The sequence below is a fragment of the Poecile atricapillus genome, chromosome 3, assembly GCF_030490865.1.
Source record: "Poecile atricapillus isolate bPoeAtr1 chromosome 3, bPoeAtr1.hap1, whole genome shotgun sequence".
NCBI classification, from domain to species: domain Eukaryota; kingdom Metazoa; phylum Chordata; class Aves; order Passeriformes; family Paridae; genus Poecile; species Poecile atricapillus.
In genome coordinates, this window is record NC_081251.1 from 57,821,767 (window position 1) to 57,838,411 (window position 16,645).

Genomic DNA, 16,645 nt, shown 5'->3' on the forward strand with positions numbered 1-16,645 from the left:
ATTTTAGCAGCTCCTGCTGGATGCCAGGTGCCCACCAGAGCCACTCTATCACTCCCTTCCTCAGCTGGAGAGGGGAGAGAAAATATAGCAAAAGGCTCATGGGTTGAGATGAGAGTAGGGAGAGATCACTCAACAATTACAGTCATGGGCAAACAGGCTTGGGAAAATTAATTTATTTATTACAAATCAAATCAGAGTAGGGTAATGAGACATAAAACTAAAACACCTTCCTCTACCTCTCTCTTCTTCACCAGCTTAGTTTACTCAGATTTTCTCTACCTCCTCCCCCACTGCAACACAGGGACACAGGGAATGGGGTTGTGGTCAGTTCAGCACGTTAGCTCTGCTATTCCTTCCTCTTTAAGAGATGGACTCCTCACACTCCTCTGCTCCAGTGTGGGGTCTCTCCCCCAGAAGATAGTGTTCCATTAACTTCTCCAATGTGAGTTCTTCCCATAGGCTGCATTAATTGCTCCATGGTGGATCCCCTCCACAGGACACAGTCCTTGAGGAACAGACTGCGCTCCAGTGTTCTGGGGCTGAGTCACAAGTCCTGCCAGCAAACCTGCTCCAGTGTGAGCTTCTCTCTCCCCATGGGTCCACAGTTTCTTCCAGGAGCCTGCTCCAGTGCTTGCTTCCCAAGGGGTCACAGCCTCCTTCACAGCATTCTGCTCTGGCATGGGGTCCAACATGGACCAACTTCATGACTAACACGGGGTCATCCATGGAGCAACTGGATCTCTGCTCCACTATGAACCTGCATCAACTGCAGTGGGACAGCAACCTCACCATGGTCTTCACCAGGGGCTTCAGGGGAATCTCTGCTCGGGTACTTGGTACCTTCACTGACCTGGGTGCCTGCAGAGCTGTTTCTCTCATATATTCTCATTTCTCTGGCTGAAGCTGCTGTTGTGCAATTTTTTCCCCTTCTAAAATATGTCATCCCAGAGGTGCTGCCACTGTCACTCGTGGGTTCAACCTAGACCACTGGCTGATCTGTTCTCGAGCTGGCTGGCATTGAATCTAACACACATGGGGAAGCTTCTAGCAGCTTCTCACAGAAGCTACACCTGTCATTCTCCCACTCCTTGTTACGTACCACAATAGGGGGTGGCAGTAATGCTGCTCCTCTCCATTAAATTTCTTCAGCTTCTGGAGCAAATTACTATTTTCCTTGAGTGTTTATGAACAGGGAGATAGCTATGTTATTCTACCATGCAGTTCTGTCAGAACAGTGAATGTAATAATGCCATGTCATGATCCCCCAGTCCTCATCTCTTGGTGAGACTGAGTTGATATAACTCAGCCATTGCAGCCTTGCCAAACACCTTTCAACACTGCAACAGTCAGCATTAAAATAGCAGAATATAAGAGTTATTTATGAAAGCCCTTGCAAAATTTGTATTTAAAGCCTCAAGAACAAGTTCCCTGTGTTCCTGCATGGTGTCCCAAAACTCAAATTCAACTTTGGAAATGACAACCTTATGAGAAGCAAGGTGGAGGACAGGCCTGAAGCATGTCAAACCTGGGTGCCATTAACTGCCTGAAGCACGCAATCTCCAGTGGTATGGGATCTCTGCAGTGTGATGCCTGGACATCAATGTTCACACCCTAGGAACTGTCAGGGTGATTGACACAGGCTTTGATGATGGGTGCCATCAGAGATACAACACTGTCTGTCCACGTTCCAGGCTATTTCAGCTGCTAAAGCTCAGTCAGCACAATGAAGTGTTGAGTCCTGAAAGCTTCATCATGGCAATCAGCAGTCTAATAAAAGGTGTGTCAGCTTGGCCCCTCTTACCATGGGTTCTTCCAAATAAAATACAATCGGAGCTGCTTGTAAAACAGGAAAAAATGCCTCATGCTTCTGTACTGAGCCCTCCACAGTGGAAGAGCACTGAACTGGAAAGGCATGTGGAGCAATTCTAAGCATCCCGCATGGTGCTTGTACCCACATGGCAGATGGTGGTAACTTTGAGAAATAGGGGAAAAAAAGCTTCCAATAGAGACTTGGTGAGTTTGAGGCTCTACATAAAACCTTGATCTTTGCCATTTTGTCAAAATAAACAGATTTTCGTGACAACTCCAGGGGGTAGAAGCCATCTGAGTTGCATGGACAGGCCCTACAGCACAGCCTGTCTACGTGATGGAGAGTTTAGGACTTCTAGACCCCCATTTTCACCCTCCTCTTCTTAAGACCTACAGCAGTCAGCTACTCTGACAGAAACTAGGAACATTAGAGACATAGTCCAGGAGGAGCTACCCTTACTGCTCCTCTTTGTCTGATGAGACCTCGGCCTTATGAGACCACATCTGATGAGAATCACAGCTACAGGCAGTGATTGCAGGGACACTTGTGCTGCTGGCCCAAGGACTGGGATGGGGAAAGAGACAGAGATGGGGAGATCTGGTCCTGTGGGGAAAAAGCTCTCACCACACTCAGCAGTCACAGGATTGTAAGAGGATGTGCTTTATGAATTTGAGAGCCTCAGAGGGTTAATCTCCCAACTAATAAATGTCTGCTGGGCCCACATAAACTCCACTGACTAACAAAGTTGTCCAAGCTTGTTTGCCCTAACACTCTTCTTGCCCCACCACTAAGAGCAAGTGACAGCCCATTCCTGATAGGCCCCTCCATGAAACTCATGTTCCTGGAAACTTAGGAGTGAGAAGAGAACTCTAATTTTACAGCAGTAGAGGAAATGTGTTCTCTGAGATCCTTCTGTTAAAGAGATGGCTATTGTTATGGTATTTGGCAAGAAAAGAACTAGGATTAATCAATGGCTTAGGCTTACTGTTTCCTTAATAACTACAGCTGCTTTGCTCTCACAGTGTTTTTTTAGGGATATTGTTTACTCCAGCTTCAGCCCTACTCAGGATACTTGGAATTCAAATAAACTCCATTGCACTGCATTTTCTGGCAGGCACCCAGTGCGATGAATTTCAAACTAGTGTTTGATTTTGACAGCTACAAGGCAGAGAGGCATCTCACTAGTCAAGACTAATTCTTCCAGTTGCTCCACAGCATGACCTTATGAATTTACTGTCAGTCACATTGCTGAGGTCACGTTACCCCTCAGTAACAGAACCCTGAAAACATGGTAAAGTGCAGATGGTGATCTGCAGAGTTAGGTGACTTTGCATCCATGGTATTTAAGACCTGAAATTAACTGTGGGTGTATCTATGATATTTGGAAGAAAGATAAAGGATTTTCAGCCTTTAGGGTGACTTGCATAGACTTAAAATATTTGGAGTTATTTGTGGTTGCAGATCTGAAACAGATAATTGAAAAAGTGTGGGACAGACATGACTTCTCATTAATTAAATAGAAAAGAAGAATAAATGAACTTTCTGAGGTCAATAAATCATCCCCAAAATATTATTCACCACACCCCTCCCCAATGTTATATATATTTTCAAGTCAGGGTTTCTCAAACAGCTTTGCAAAATGTTGCTTGATGAGCATAAAATCAAATAACAAAACCAAACCTATTAAATACTCTGGCCCATGCACAGAGCAGGATATTTCAGGCTATCTTTGATGGGGAATCCTGGCCAAGGCATCCTCCTTCCTGCTTGTTTTGCGTACAGGAATTAGCCAAAGCCCAACAGGTTCCTCACATGCTCCAAGCAAGACTCCAGCAGCACTGAGATGTTTGTGCTTCCTCTTCTTCTTCAGAAAGGGCCCTCCTGCTGAGCAGCTCCCTTGCCTAAATCTTCATGTCAGCCTGGTGACTGGAAACAATGCTGTCATTGCACAAGCAGACCCTCAAAACATTGAAGGGTTATGCCTAATTTCTTCATGAATGGTTTTCCTGTCACCAGGGCCATGAGGAAGGCCAGATCCATGCGCAGCCCTGGCTGCCACCCTACAAGAGCCGGCTGCTCCTGCTCCTGAGCTCAGCAGCAGGATGTTGATATTTGGCTCTTAAGGCTTATCACCTGAAGGTTTCCCTGAGATGGATGCCCCCAGAATGGCCCAGTGTTGCCTGGCTGATCTCATGGGGGCAGCTTGGAGGGAAGAACTGCCCCTGGGCACACCTGGGGCTGCCCAATGGGGCTCGACGACACTACCAAACCAGGCCAGCTGTGCCCTTGTCCCAGGCACAGAGGATGCTCTGCTGAATATGACACTACCATGCTGCGAGCAGCTCTCTTGCTGCTGCTTCAGAAGGAAGTTTTTTTCAATCTATGGTGGCTCTGCGTAGTTGAAGCACCAGTTTGGAAACACAGCACAGGGCAAAGCTCTTCTGGGGTATTTATGTCATTCAGGGTGTACTATCATTAAGCTTTACATTGATGAAGTTCTCTCTTTACTTCAGGGACAAGGTATTTTTATTTGAGACATGTGGCATGGGACTGTGGATTATGGACTGCTGGGATTCAGGTACCACAAAGGAAGAGGGAACTCAGCCTTTCACAGGAATAATCGTGATTTGAACACACTGCAACTGCCAGAGTCACCTCTAAGTCACAGAGGTCACTCCCCTTCTGTTCAGAATTGTAAGAACCCTGGAGTCCAAGTAGCATTTTCAAATGGTCTTTCCAATTGCACCTGCCTCCCTGTCCTCTCCAGCGCTATTGTTTTGTCTTCCCTCAGTTTTCCTTTGCCTAATCATATTTCCTCCCTTTTTATTAACTTTTCATTCCTTATCCTCAAATAGCATCTCACCATTTCTTCATTCTTGAGGTCACTGTACTCCTTCCTTTTCTTTCCCACATCTTTCTTAGCAATTAATTATTCCAGGGACAAAAAGTGGAAAGAAGTTGCTGGGTTTTTCTTTACATCATCAATAATTCCAGCACCTCCCTGCTCTTTCTCACCCTCTTCCCATCATTACCACTTCATCCAATTTCTCTACATGTCCCATCCTGACACTGCTGTGCCATGATAACTCTTGGATGACCTCTCTTGGAGGTCACAACTTGGAGGTCATCACCTTTCAACCTTTTAACCACAGCCTCACTAACTCACCTCCACACTGGTGCCCATCTGATTACCTGGCTTCTTTCTTTCATTTTGATTTACCCCATAGCTATGGCGTATATATCATACAGAAATTAAATAAATCCACTGGAATGGATCTTACCTTTGCCATGGACTACTCCCTCACTGGTCCGCTAGGCTGTGATGTTCATATCTGCTTTAGCACTGCCCTCTGTGTTTGAGTGGTCAAGACCAGATTCCTCTAAGTCCCCTCCACCCTTTTCCTGGATATCATCTTTCATTTATGCCATCCTCTGGATATGACTGTTTTTATGTGTTAGCTTTCTTACCTTCTTCAGCCTCTCTAAAATCTGTCATGTCTTCTCACATCCTTCCACAGCCCTTCTCCTTTCCAGTTCTGTCCTCTCTTGCACCCACTCCCTTAAGAGCATTACTCCCAATCATTTTCTTAGCTCTCTATTTTCGTCCTCTTGCTTCTTAGCACCCACTAGCTATACCTCATCAAAGGCTTCTCTTTTTACCTTTGAGACCTTCCCTAGGTGACCATTCTCAGCTTCTGTCAACCTGCAGCCTTTGATGTTGCCCTGCTTTCTCCTGTGTAGATTTTCTGCAAGTCACAAATTGCCCTGAAGGGATGATCTATCTCTGCTCAAACCTCATCTCTTTTACAAGGTACTCGGTTCTCTCATTTCTGACCTTAAGAAGAACTGTATCTCTTCCTTCTATCCTTCCTTCTTCCAGTCCAAGCTTGGAAAAGAGAACAGTACCATGATCTGTCTACCATGAAAAACTGCAAAAGAAAATCCAGTGGAACTAATGAAAATTGTGAAGTGAAACTGGTTTAATAGCATCAACCAGGTCATCTTCACTATGAACAAGAACACCTGAATGACAGACAGACAGAGATTAAATTTAACTAATTCCCTTTGCATTTATACTTCCAGGTAATCTAGTATTTGAAAACCCCTCACCACAACATGGTCATTTCTCAGCAGTGTCTGGTGCCTTGCTCTTGTATGCCTTTCCTTTTTCCGTCTGTATGTCTTGGCAGAGTTAATCTCTTTCCTCCTTCTGTATGACACCCAGAAGAACCAGACCTCCATCCCTGCTGGACTCTGGCAGCACCCCATCCAAGCCACACTGCAAGGGGAACAGCCATCCATTTTCTGGGCGATGAGGCTGTCTGGAGAAAAATTGCTGCTGCAAGTCAGATGCAGAATTCAGTATTTCCTCATACTTGGAATACTTGGCAGAGTGATTATGAAAATAAATGACAATCAATACTTTTTCTAAAGAAGTGGGTACAAAGATAATTTTGATGCAAATTCTTTTCAGAAACCAATTTTCCCCATGAGAATGCTGGCATTTAAATGCATTTTAAGAGCTAAGAAAAACACTTATTTTGTTCTTTGTTGCCAGACAAGAACACTGTGTTTCAGATTTGTCTCAAAAACTTCCTGAGCAAGTGGATTTTCCTTGTTAACCTCACTCTCAGTTGTGGTTAGCTTCTGCTAGGTGCCAGTAGTGCTCTGAGCCTATTGATTGTTTTTCAAGATAGGAAAGAGATGAATGTTTTGAACACACATCAGAACTTATCTTCACTGTTCAAAAAGGACATGTAATTAAAGTAGAGATAAGGCTATTGTTTTGAAATAAAATAGGCAGAAAAAAATTTTTCATTTATTCTTCATGAGACACTGAACCACTCATTCTGGTTCAATAGGTCAAAAATTTTGCCACCCCTCTTGGGTTTTGCTATCTTGAGCAAATGATTTTGTACCGTTCATTGGAACGCTGTAAAACTGAAGGAACTAAATCTTCACTGATCAGTGTTGTCAGCACCTAGATGGCTAACCAAGGGAATCTGATACATCCAACACTGAAGTGATTTCCAGTGGGTCCATTACAGCTTCTCAGTTGAGGTGGTGGGAATCTAACCTTAGGACAAACAGGGCCTGGGAAAACTGCTCACTGGAATTGTTTCAAGTCTCTAAAAGGGCAATTGAACATAAAGGCATCATCTCTAGTTCAATGAATCCGTCAGCTGGAAATCACTGCTGATCAGAGATGTACTATAGGGAACAATTGCTATACATTTGCTCTATTCTTATCCTCTTCCCTAGGCATCAGCCTTTGGCCATTCCCAAAGACTGACAAAGATAGGATCTAGCTGAAACTTTGGTTTCACCCAAAAAAGACATTTCTGGTGTTGTGATGTGAGTTGCCACTACAGAGAGCAGCTACTCTGGTCAAACAGTTTCAGTAGAAAGCTCACGTAAGAGCAAGACACAAAAATCTCATCCCATCCATATCATCCAGGAAAAGAATCTACATGGACTTCCAGCAAAGATAACTGGACCCAAACTGTATCTTTCTGACCCATAAAAGAGCATGAACAAGGGCTGCTTGGAGTCAAACACTCCTTGCATCATGCAGAGAAGGTAGCTATCCTTCCTCCCAAATTAGAGCTAAAAAGGAAAAGCTAAGGAAGCTGCTATGTTTTTAGTCAAGTGCTGTTCAGTATGAAGTCTTAATCCTGAGTACATCCATAAAGAAGCTAGCCAAATCTATCCAGCTTCTAGTTATGGAAATAAGCATGACCTAGCATGATCCAGACTGGATTTAAGCAACATGTGTATATAAGCAGAAAGCCATGAGAATGCTCCCATTGCTGTTCAGCATCCTAGTAGTACATGTCACTGCAGACACCCTTATGTACCCCTGCTTCTCTGACACATCCTCACAGAGAATTGATTCAGGTTCAACATCAGAAACACTCGTCCCTGAGGCACTGTGGGGTTTGGGTCCCTGCTGTCCAGAAGGCTTCCTGCTACTGCAGTGCAATGATTGCAGCTGACAAGTTAACTCCACATCAAGGCAGCAGTGGTTTGGGTGCCAGAGAGAGTCTTCCCCAAGAGCTCACATGTGCCAAGGGGGGCGTGGGGCCCAGCATTGCAAACCCCCACAGAGGAATCGAGCTGACCAACTTCTGGCCCATAGGGACACAAGTCAAGGCCAGGTTCAGCAGGGCTTTGAGCAGCCTGGTCTAGTGGAAGGTGTCCCTGCCTATAGCATGGGAGCTGGAACTGGGTGATCTCTAAGGACCCTTCCACCCCAAACTGTTCTGTCATTCTGTAACAGTGGTGCCTGCTGGGACTGGGGCAGAAACATGAGGCAAACACTCCTCTCTCTCCATTCATTAGTTTCACAGTAATCCCAAAGAACAGCACTAGCATCTCCAGGGGCACAATGATTCTCATTTTTGGTACAATGATTCTGTTCTTTGATGTGTGTTAGGTGATGATATTTTGGCTTAATTAGATTGTGCTGGCACCAGACAGTCTGGGACCACTAAGATTCCTGACCGTGAGGTGCTACGGCCTGAGGAGCTGGCATGCTGATCCAGGATTTCCTCTGCAAAACAGGGAGGAGAGAATACACATTTCAAACTCTCCAATCCAAAGGGCTTCGTGAAATTCCTTCAGTTCTAGTTCACTGACAATATACCTTAAGCCCCCTCTTCTGGTGAATGACTAAAGTGCAGGGAGCGACAAGACTCCGAGTCAAGTTAAAACAAGAGCTTTCAAGACAATAGTATTAAAATATAAAAATGCCTGGTTCTTCAGGAGAATCCATTGTTCTTCCACAAAGCATCAAAAACAATTGTTTTAAAAGGCATCATAGTGTTTTGTAAAAGGCATCAAGTACTTTTATCATGTAGGATTCTATTTTCTTCACTTGATATAAACTGTCATGCTATAAAATAAACTTTATGCTACAAGCAGTTTTCTCTCTCTTCTCTGTAGTGGGAGTGAGCACACACAAATCAAAACTAGCCTGATCATAACCACAGGCTGAATCATTGGGGGACTCTGGGAAGTTGTGAAAGAACAGGAAGAAACAGGGTGATGGCCCAAGAAGGTGTTTTTGGTTGAAAAGCACCCTCTGAAAAGAGGCTTCTCACTAACTTGTGCTAACCAAGAGGACAAAGCATCCATTTCTGAAATCTCTTAAAGTTACTGAAGAACCTCAGGCACAGATTTTAAAACCTGATCTAGAGATCCCACATCAAGCCAAAGTCACATCAATATTTTTTTTCCCATCTAAACTACAGCAACTACTGCTAGCCACAGTGAAGAGTCTCTGAAGTAAGGCAGTCAACAGAAACACAATCTGTAATTTATGTATAGCCATAAGTAAAGACAGAAGAGCATTCCAGCTCCTTCTGGCACAATTTTTCAGTCTTTAATACCCAGCAGCTCAAACTTAACAAGACACTGTTCTAGTCCTGATGGAACTAGAGATTAGAAATGTTCCCAAATCACCCCAGTGAAAGAGGCTGGAAGGAAGAGCCAGATGGAAAGACATCAAGATCCTGTTCTCTTATTGTAAAGTCATCTAAGAATTTTAAGAAATTTTAAGAAATTTTTAAGAAATTTTTAAGTCACTCACCAATACCAAGAATAGAGATTATAAGAATAAGGTAACACTTTCATCTATTACTCCTATTAGAGAGCAAATGACAATTCCTCTCTTTAAGAGAAATGCTCTAATGATCTGTGATAGTCAAATCTACTTTCCACATGGAATGAGGCATGAAAATCTGTCAGCACAAATGGAAAGAGCTGGCCACCATATCTTGCTTAGGAGGATGACAGTTTGGATATTTACATGTTACTTCTGTCTGTAATCCAACTTTCAAAGTTCCACATCCACTGCTGTCAAGAGAAGATGCGGTGAAACAGAACATAAAATGTACTGCAACCTATGCTACCCTCACACAGCAAAATAAAACATCAAATTAAACACATCTCTTTACACAAGATGACTGCCATTGCTCAGCCTAAGAACTGCTCCCCTTTTACTGGGAGAAGGCAGCAGATAGTGATGATCAGGTGAGCGTCTATGTATGGCCAGGAAATTATTTTTCTCTTAGATATAGCTGGACACAAAGTGCACTATTTAGAATATTTATAATAGGACAAGGGCTGTGAAAGATGAATGACCTGGTTTTGTTCTCACTTTTGTGGGGAAACTTTACACAAATCCAATGGATACAAATATGGCAGAGGAAATAAAATTAAGGCTTGCAGGTCTACAAGATTTTAGTATTTAAAAAGAAAATACAATTAAATAATGATGTGGCACGCATCCTCCTTCACTCATGCTTCCCTAGTCTGTCACCTCACCTCTACCCAGAAGAACTTAAGCTAGACTCAGGTACACAAGAAAACCCCTGGGCTTACCTGCCCTGATGCAGAGGTCTGCTCAGGAGGATGAGCTGTATCCAAATCATTTGGGGGATTTATGAATCCCCCAAAGCAAAGTGTGATCCTTGCACAATAAAATTTGTGGTGCCACAGGGGGGAGCTTTTAGCTTGTGCTGTGGCTAAAGCTCATCACTTCCAGATCAAGAGAAAAGGACAGCTCAGCAGCATTAACAATTGCAGCCACTGGGATTGCTGCTCTGGAAAGGCAGATTGAAAATCATGACACATGCATACATACTGCACAAACACTTTAATAAAGACATTCTTTTTCAACATGATCTTAGGAGACACTCATTGACTTTGCCTTGAAAAAGCAGCCAATCCCATAATTTACAGCAGAACAGCAGTCTTATTCAGTCTTTTTTCACTACAGTTTGGGAGAAGACGATGAACACAAAAAAGGACCACATCTTCCCCACTCTCACCTGTGAAAGTATCTGTTGATTTTCTTTGAACACTTCCAAGAGAGGGAAGCCATTCATCTTTCTCCCCACCAAAGGGAGCAAGATGTCCCAGCACAGCACTAGGAAATACCTACCTTTTTTTTACACATTATTTTCTAAATGGTGCTACATTTTACTGCATGTTTATTCTTTTTTTTTGTGTTGGTACAAAGTGTGAGCAGGAAGACACAAAATTTTAATAACTTGCACAGCAGCTATTCAGATCCATTATAAAAACATATTTTTATTACAAACTTTTAATTAGGTAAGAAATGTGCTTCCTTTGGACAATAGGCTTGGTTCACAGCAATACCTGTGTAATTAATGCTTATTTATTAAAAAAGCATTCCTGAATCAGTAAATGGGGCTATTGACGGCTGCAAACCACTGTGTCAGTCTGCTTTGGTACCTTTGAAAATGCAAATCGTCTACATTTAAGAGGAAAACAGATGACCTGTCCTGATTCAAGCTGAAAAACAGTGCTATAATTGAAAAAGCCCAATCCTGAGCAGCCATTGTGTTTGGTGCTGCAGGATGGGAGTGTAGCAATCCTTTTTTTCTCTTTCAACAATACTTTCTCATTATCTTAATTCAATGAGTTCATGCTACTTGATTGTGAAGTGGGCCCACTATTTACAGTATTACTATACATAACCAAAGGTCAATGTAATTAACAAAATGGATCTAATTTATTCTTTTGGAAGAAAAAAAAAGAGACTGACTGATTTTGCTGGGGTTTTGGAGAGCCAGCTTGCTACAGAGTGTTACTTCTGTACCAATGCATTTTAAACATAAATCACTAGCTGAAATACTGATGGCTAAGACAGTATTTTCAGTGGTAGTAACTTATACTGCTGGAAACTAAGTTACCAGTGATATAACATAAATCAAGGTAGTAGTGCATTAGTTTAAAGATATGTAAATATTTATTTGAAGGCTGCAGCATAATAGCTACCATTTCTCAGTGCTTTGATATCCAAGCATTCCTAGTACTACACAAATGCACTTTATCTGCTTCATTTTTTTGTTTCGGTACTTTCATTCAAAGCAAAATAACTCACATTTCTTTGTACTGCACTGAAATTAAGAATCTTGTTTCAGTCCATAATGTTTTTCTTATTCCTTCTCTGTTAGTCTTTGTTTCTATGAGCACCAAATCCCAGAGACTAGTCCCTAATGTCCAGCTCCCAGTACCCTGACTTCCAGTCCTCAGTACATGAACACCTCAAAGGCACACCAGGAGACACTGACAGTGCACCTGGTGCCTCCATCCAGGGTTCTGCAGAGCCTGAGCAGTGCTGGCACAGCTACCAGACCACTGGACTCCTGCAACATGATCCCTTTTTCTAGTAGATTCCCACTAGATTCTTGTTGAAACCTGGGAAAGCAGGCCCTACCCTGCATTTCCCATTTCTCAGGAGACTGCCAGAGTCATTGTGATTTGCTGTTGCTGGGACTGCTGTCACATTCTGCTAAGACTACAGGAGTCCGAAATTAATGAATACAAATCTCCCTTTTATTTCCATCTGAAAAGCTTCTAACCAGGTCTACTGCTCAGTACTTTGCTCTATGGAGACTCATGTTCCCAGCAGTTTGGAAATGAGAACACTCAGGAGGAGACAATATTCAAACAAAACAGTAAAGACTGACAGGAGGTGGGAGAAAGCCGCATTTCCCAACATAAGCACTGGCCTCAGCAGTGTGTGCTTCTGTAAGAGCTGTTTTCTTTTGCACCAAAAAGGCAGCTTTTGACTGCACAGGTCACAGCGAGGTGAGCAGTAACTGGCTGCTCCGTGACTCTGAATAGATTTCAGGTGCAGCAGGAGTGATGAGGTCAGAACAAGGAGAAACAATCAATTCCCATGCAGAGAAGCTTTACCTTAATTCTCAAACTACTTATGTCCCCCATTTTTTTTCCAACAGCATCCAAAGCACCTCACTTTTACTTTTCATATGCTTTTTGCAAGAAAATTATTCTGCTTCATTATTATTATTTTGTGCCAATTGTCACAGAAAACTAAGTATACACTTAACCAAAGTCTGCATTCAGGAACTCAATATTCTTTTCACTTATGCAACTTCACAAAAATCATATGAAGTCAGAAACAAAATATTAGTCCTATTTACAGACAATGAGCTTCAATTGCTTACTGTGCTCTGTATCACAACAGCTAGTTTGCAAAATACAAAAATTTTAAATTTAACTGCTGACATCCATTTTCATTAAATTTCCTTTCCAAATATGCATCTTCTCTATACAGATATGCATGGAAATGTTCAGATACATTCCATGAGAACACACAAAAAAATTTCAATCCCAATAGCTTAAATCAGATGCAGTGTCACAGCTACACTGAAGGACACTGCCACTGGACCGATTCACAGAGCAGGAAAGGATTTTATCCTATTCCCTGCCTTTTATAGCATCCAACAGGATTTGCATTTCTGTGGAATGAGATGATGGTGTTGGTGATATGGATGAGCCCCTTCCCCATTAAGGATCATATGCACTAGAATACAATGAATAACTGCTTTCTATGAGACTGCCTAGCCCTAAACTGTCCGCCTTTCAAATAAAACAGATGATACTTACTTAGAAGAGTATAATGTTTTTAATAGTACACACCCTTTTCAGAGTTGAAGTCCACCTTCAAGGCAGGACATACCTTTTATCAGTTAAAGTAGGGCACCTCTTTTGAGTGTGTAATTATTGGCTTGTTGCACGTCAGGTAATTAATCCAATTTTGTGGACAATGCTGTGAGTAGGCCGACAGGGAGCCTGTCCTGGAGGGAATGTGGGAAATGAAATACACCCACACCGCCCCAAGAGCAACCTCCAATGGGAGAGTACACATTTTGATGTGGATCACTCAGCTTTTGAACGTGGTGCATGCTGAGGGGCTGTGTGCTTATTTTACCCAGTCTGCCTCACAGATATTAATTCGAGGATTTCAAAACAATCAACAGTCCCAATATTTACTGTGAGTATATGGTCACAACATGACCTGTAGTACTGTGGGCACTTCTGAAAGGACAGCCAAGCAAACAGAATTTATTCCCTTCCTTCACATGCTCTAGTGTGTTCTTGGGCTTATGTGTTAACAGCTGAACTCATCAAAACAGGCCTGCTGCCTTCAAAAGAAGGCATCCTGCTCCCCAGAGTAGAGAACTTCTGCTTCAGGCCACTGTCTTCACTTCTTTCCAGATCATGCTCTGGTACTCATCACATAATGTGCTGGTCCAAGTCACTAATCTGCTGTAAAACTATTTCTCTTTTTTTATTGCTGAATTTGTTTTCTGCCAGATTAGTGGCCTGAATTGACTCACTGTACAGCAGAATGGAACCAGCGAAGGGGAAAGAGGGGAGCAGGAGCTGGGAGTGCAGAGCTGTGTGTAGGTTGGTGAGAGCAGGGTCTCCTCTTTGAGTAGCAGCAAAAGTAAATAGAAGATCTTGCAGCACCTTTATAAATGGCCAAGCAGGGAATTTAGTTTTTGATGCTATACTGCTGCAGGATGGTCCTGGAGACATAGTGGGCTGGTCCTGGGGCCAAGATCTGCACTGCAGGGAACTGTGTTCTGCTTCCACATTGTGCTAGTTCTCAAAGCTGTTTGTGCTGTCATCGAGTGGTTGGCAGTGTTGTATTTTTTTTGCGAGCTTATTCCCAGCCTGTATGTCAATCCAGAATTGATTCAAGGCTGGTTTTAAGCCATCCATACAGCAGTTATTGACAGAAGAAAGCACTATAGCACACATTTATTATTTTGAAACTTTAGTAGACATGCAAATGGTGTATCAGTCTCATGCAAGCCTGTGCTGTCTGAAATTTAACTATTTACTTCCTACTCTAAGCACTCTTACTTTGCACTTCAGTAAGAAAACATACTAACTAAAAGCAGGCTTTTATCACTCTTTTTAGTCATAAAAAAATAATAAATCCTAATTTCCTTCTTCTTTACACTGGCTTCTGCCTCCTAATAACCCATGCCTGTAATGAAGGTTCAATGAAAAAACAGCTTTTCACAATTACTTAGAAATTACTTAGAAAGGTCAAAGATATCAATTCCACCCTAAGTAAAAACCCAATGAAATATAGCACTTTTGGCACACAGCAGCTCAAGCAGTAGTCAGTCTCAATATCATATACTTAAAAATGTTACATATTCTAATAACAGTTTAAAATGTCAGGACATGTTCATTAGCAGACTGGAGGAACCTAAGAGCCTCACAGCTGAGCCCAAAGGGAAAACTCTGTTATCCTCTCTCAGCTCCTCCTAGCACTCAAGGACAGCTTACCAGTGAAACTGATCATGATTTATATAGTTATTGCAAGGAATGTTACCATTTACATTAAATGAAACTGTTATAACATCGGTTACGCTTGTGAGACTAATGAAAGCTTCGAAATTTGAAGAAAACATAAATACTTGAAAGCACTACTAGTCCATAATTTTTGAAGTTTTAATTAAGTTCCAGGAGAATAAAAAGAGAGTAAGAGAGAGGATTGAAGAAAAGAGGGTGGAAAAGATGGGAAGAAAAAGGAAAGAGCAATGGAAACAGAAAGAGAGTGCTGATTGATAGGTAATTTACCAGGCAATTTGCAAACACATAGTAAAAAATGAATAGGCATTCATCTATTATTCCATTTCAGTGAGATGCTAAACTCCTCAAGGTCAGCTCAGAACCCAGCCTGAATTTTGCTGAATCTATAAATTCTGCAGATCTGCTTCCCTTCATTTTAATGTACCCTGATAACATTAATTATTATGCCTCTGGTATATTTTGTACACATTTGAGGTAATGAATCTATTACACAAAACACAATTCTCCCGCTGGAAGGCAATCCCCACTCTGAGCTCTAGAGAATACAACTCATAGTTAGGAATTTTGGTAATTTAAACTTCCTCCCACCAGCATATGGAAATGACTGCAAGTCCTGACAAGAGCTGCATCCTGAGAGCCCTTATATCCCTGAACATGCTCCTGCAGCCGTCAGGAGTGGCAGCAAAATGCCATGTTGGGGAGCTCATTTATTGCGTACATCTCTGCCTCATGAGACTGCACAGTGAACAGATCCTTTACCTACTGCTTTCAGTTTACCAAACACAACAGATTAAAAAAATAAAAAATAAAATATCTAGAGGACAAGCATGTGAGAAATTAGGTAAACTAGGTGATGGTGAAGAGAGGTGGTGGAAATTAAGATGTCAGTTTTTATCCCTTCTGTTACTGACTTCTGTGGGTATTACAAACGCAGTTAGTCAGCTTTGTTTTTTGCAATCTCTGAAGCAGTAGGAACTACTGATGAAAAATGTGTTTAGGGATTAAATATTTGAGGGTTTCATGGAAGTGTGTGAAATGTACTTCACAATATAGAACTCTTAGGCCTCATTTTCCAGTGCCTTGTTCCTTGTGCCAGATGTTTTCATCAGTGCCTCATGAATATGAACTGTACACAAAATACTAAGTTTTTGTGGGTTTTATGATTTACGTTCATTATCAACCAATAGGGAGTCGTAGAGCAAAATAAAATCAGGCTAAAGACTGCTTCAACAGGACAGCTAACTTATGGAAATATTGAAACCTCCCTAGACAAGGTGTTCATATATTTGCCATGCCTACCATCTTTTTGCTAATAGGTAATGGCAATCCTTCTTGTTGCAAATAAAACACTTGTTATCTTCAAATCCACTGAGGACTTGGTGGTCCAGCTTGTTTTCTTCATTTTTGTCTGAGACTTTCACGGTTTTGACTGCCACTACTAAGTTTCCCTCTGCTTTCACTTCTTTAGGATGATGACCTCTAGCTCCTGAAAAGTTTATCTTGTGCTTTCATCATTTCGATGACTTTCTGCTTCCTCCTGGAGTACTCTGCCTGCTTTTGCTCTCCAGAACCCTTTCCTGCAGTGTGGTGCTGAGGGCTCAGCCCGGTATTGCTCCGGCCCAAAGACCCCCTCCACGCAGAGCAGGCCACAACAGCAGCTCA